Source organism: Myxine glutinosa, chromosome 7 (assembly GCF_964187855.1).
Source record: "Myxine glutinosa chromosome 7, kmMyxGlut1.1, whole genome shotgun sequence".
In the NCBI taxonomy this organism is placed as follows: Eukaryota; Metazoa; Chordata; class Myxini; order Myxiniformes; family Myxinidae; genus Myxine; species Myxine glutinosa.
Genome location: NC_136267.1, coordinates 144,746,797 through 144,750,838, shown reverse-complemented (window position 1 = coordinate 144,750,838; position 4,042 = coordinate 144,746,797). Strand labels below are relative to the sequence as shown.

Here is a 4,042-nt window from a genome sequence, read left to right as displayed (position 1 = left end):
TTGTTGACCTACTACAGGTATATGAGCACTCACCTCAGCTGTCTAACCTGAGTTTGAATCTCAGCCCAGCTATAAACTACCGTCCTGGTGTTTCGCAGTCGGGGTGAGGCAGGGATACTTGCAACGACTACGTGTGTTTGAATGTCACACAGCTGTTTAACAAGCTCAGATTTTTCTGTTCGTCATTATAGCCAAAGCTTAAAATTCAGGGATTAAAAAAACAAACATGAAGCATGACCTTGTGAGCTCAAATTCCTGAGTTTGAGTGTCATCGCATCCTAACTTAGTACTTGGCACGTGGCGCGTAGCACTAGTCAGCGAATAATGCCAAAAATGCGGACATTTCCATGATCTCAACAATAGCCACTCATACATCACAGACATTAACGCATGTGATTGCGCCATCTTGGAAAATACCTTAAAATTTCCAAGAATACACAATGGTGGAACCAGTGTTGAGGAGCCTGCAGCCTTGAGCTGAACGACAAAGCTTGTCTTGCTTCCACGGAACCTCCTCTCCTTCCTTCACCAACTTCAGCACTCGCGTAAAAAAGACTACAACTGTGCATCAAACTGTATTTTTATTTTTACAGGATTTTAAACATGTGGATGAGCTATGATACAAAACACACAAACACACCAGACAACACAGGACTTGACGTGAAACAATGTGGTAAATGATCATGGGGCACATTGGGGTACCAGCACGTACCATTTTAAAGTCTTGGGTATGACTTGGGCAGTGTCAGACTTGAACCACCGACCTCTCAGACTCAGAGCGCGTGCTCCAACCACAATTTCACTGATACCGATTCGTGTATTCGAATAAAACACGAAATGCAGCATTAGAATCATCAGGAGGAAACCGAATAGGCAAAGATGGAGCCATCAGGAGGAACCTGGAAAATAGTTGGGTTTCAGCTGCTCGATCCTCAAACCCATCCAGGTGAACTCAAGTGAGCCTCACAAGAACAATTTGCAAGAGCTCACCTCTCTGTAGACAGATAGATAAAGAAAGAGAGAAACAGAAAAATAAATCAATAAAAAAGGAAATAAATAAATGAAGAGTAAAATACACCACACATAACAAAAACACACCAAAAAACACCCAAACATGCCAAAACACACATGCCAAAAGAAGCACACAAAAACACACACGAAAATACACCAAAACACACACACCAAAGCACACACACCAAAACACACACACCAAAACACACCCAAACATACCAAAACACACATGCCAAAAGAAGCACACAAACACACACTAAAATACATCAAAACACACACACCAAAACACACCCAAACATGCTAAAACACACATGCCAAAAGAAGCACACAAAAACACACTAAAATACACCAAAACACACACACCAAAACACACCCAAACATGCCAAAACACACATGCCAAAAGAAGCACACAAACACACACTAAAATACATCAAAACACACACACCAAAACACAACCAAACATGCTAAAACACACATGCCAAAAGAAGCACACAAAAACACACTAAAATACACCAAAACACACACACCAAAACACACCCAAACATGCCAAAACACACATGCCAAAAGAAGCACACAAAAACACACTAAGATACACCAAAACACACACACCAAAACACAACCAAACATGCCAAAACACACATGCCAAAAGAAGCACACAAAAACACACTAAAATACACCAAAACACACACACCAAAACACACCCAAACATGCCAAAACACACATGCCAAAAGAAGCACACAAAAACACACTAAAATACACCAAAACACACACACCAAAACACACCCAAACATGCCAAAACACACATGCCAAAAGAAGCACACAAAAACACACTAAAATACACCAAAACACACACACCAAAACACAACCAAACATGCCAAAACACACATGCCAAAAGAAGCACACAAAAACACACACTAAAATACATCAAAAGACACAAACCAAAACACACCCAAACATGCCAAAACACACATGCCAAAAGAAGCACACAAAAACACACTAAAATACACCAAAACACACACACCAAAACACACCCAAACATGCCAAAACACACATGCCAAAAGAGCACACAAACACCCACTAAAATACATCAAAACACACACACCAAAACACAACCAAACATGCTAAAACACACATGCCAAAAGAAGCACACAAAAACACACACTAAAATACATCAAAAGACACAAACCAAAACACACACAGATACAGCAAAACACACACACACACACACCAAACACACATCCACACACACATCCACACGTCAAAACAACCATGCCAAAACACACAGAGACATGGCAAAACACACAGAGACACGCCAAAACACACACACACAGGCACACCAAAACATACACACACACGCCAACACATCCACGTCAACACACACACACGCCAAAACAGGCACACCAAAACACACACTAAAATACACCAACACAAATGCCAAAACACACACACCAAAACACACATCAAAAGACAAACGCCAAAACACACACCAAAAAACAAACACCAAAAGACACACCCCAAAACACACACCCCAAAACATACACACACACACACACACACACACACACACACACACACCAAAATGTACTTATATGCCAAAACACACATCAATACCAAAACACGTCAAAACCCACCGAAACGAACACACACAAAAACACACAAAAACACACACAAACACACACACACACACACACACACACACACACACACACACACACACACACACACACACACACACACACACACACACACACTAAAACACACACAGACAGCAAAACACACACACACACACACACACACATCAAAAACACAACCAAATAGATCTTTAAAACATGAGAATTACAAATATTTCCCCAAAAAAATTAATAGTGCAGGCCTCAAAAAATAATGGAATACGTTTCACAGCGCTAATAATTATAGCTGAAAGTTATATAAATAACCATAATTAAGATGTTATAGTCAAGTTCAACTTATCAAATGTTTTCAGGAAAAGAAATCAAATACTTAAGAATTGATGGTCATGAAAATCACTGAGCGTAGAATATATTTTGACTGATACGTTCAAGATGTCATTTAATAAATAAATAAAATCCCATCAGGAGTTTTCTATCCACAAAAATGCTGCACGAACAAGGAACATACACAGTCTTGATGTTGTATCGAGTGTTGTTCTGTAATTGTGTTTATGAAATAAACAACAACATTGGACTGCGGTTGTGACGTCAACGGCCTCTTCTTGCGTCAGCAGCACGAGGCTTGTGGTGCATCATTCCCGGGGTATGCACCTGAATGCCCTGGAGATTAGAGCAGGAATTTAGAGTTGGCCACGGCACCAGCATGCAATGTTCTAATCTTTTCAAAGATTCCGCAGCATCTTTAATGTGAGAAAGCAACGGCTATCAGATGGCACAGCCAAACCGAATGCCACCCACATCCTCTGAAATACCGAGTCCATCAATTCCGGTTCGTTCTAGTGGTTAAGACACTGGCTCATGGTGATCAAGAAAGAGGTTCAAATCCAGCCTAAAGCAGCAGCATGAAGGACCACACTTTGTGGTTTGACTCCTCATCCCCTTCGGATAATTTGAAACCAAAACGCAATAACCATTGATATTTTGACTAATTGAGGGACGAGCGATAAACCACTTCTGATTGAAGAAGCCACATACGGTTCAGCAAAGAGACGAGACGGATTTCTGAGAAATGTGAATGTTCGGTGCATTTTTGGGTAAAGGTTGGGAACCTTACTTTTTAAAATAATTAGGGTATGCTGAATTCGATTAACCCGGTTCCCAAGCCGAATGTTGAGCTTTAGGCCTTCTAATTAACATAAACAAAATGGCCACCAAATTGCCATTTTTGGACAATTTCTTTGAACAAACATTTATATATCATGTACATACGTGCAGCTCTTTTACTTTAACTTTACAACTTTTAACTCAAAATGCACCTACAAGCTTATACATGGCCTTTTTTCATAAATCCGTCTCGTCTAAACGAAGAATCCATCGGTGCAACTTGTGTAACCATGATG

At 40.3% G+C, this 4,042-nt stretch overlaps 1 long non-coding RNA gene across 1 annotated transcript; it reads right to left on the bottom strand.

The window, feature by feature from the left end:
* Nucleotides 1-564: 564 nt before the first annotated feature.
* Nucleotides 565-3,300, bottom strand: LOC137430648 (uncharacterized). Its single transcript, XR_010985139.2, has 2 exons — nucleotides 3,151-3,300; nucleotides 565-994 (listed from the first exon to the last, which is right to left on the bottom strand). It is a non-coding gene; the product is annotated as an uncharacterized LOC137430648 (long non-coding RNA).
* Between the last annotated feature and the right edge of the window lie 742 nt (nucleotides 3,301-4,042).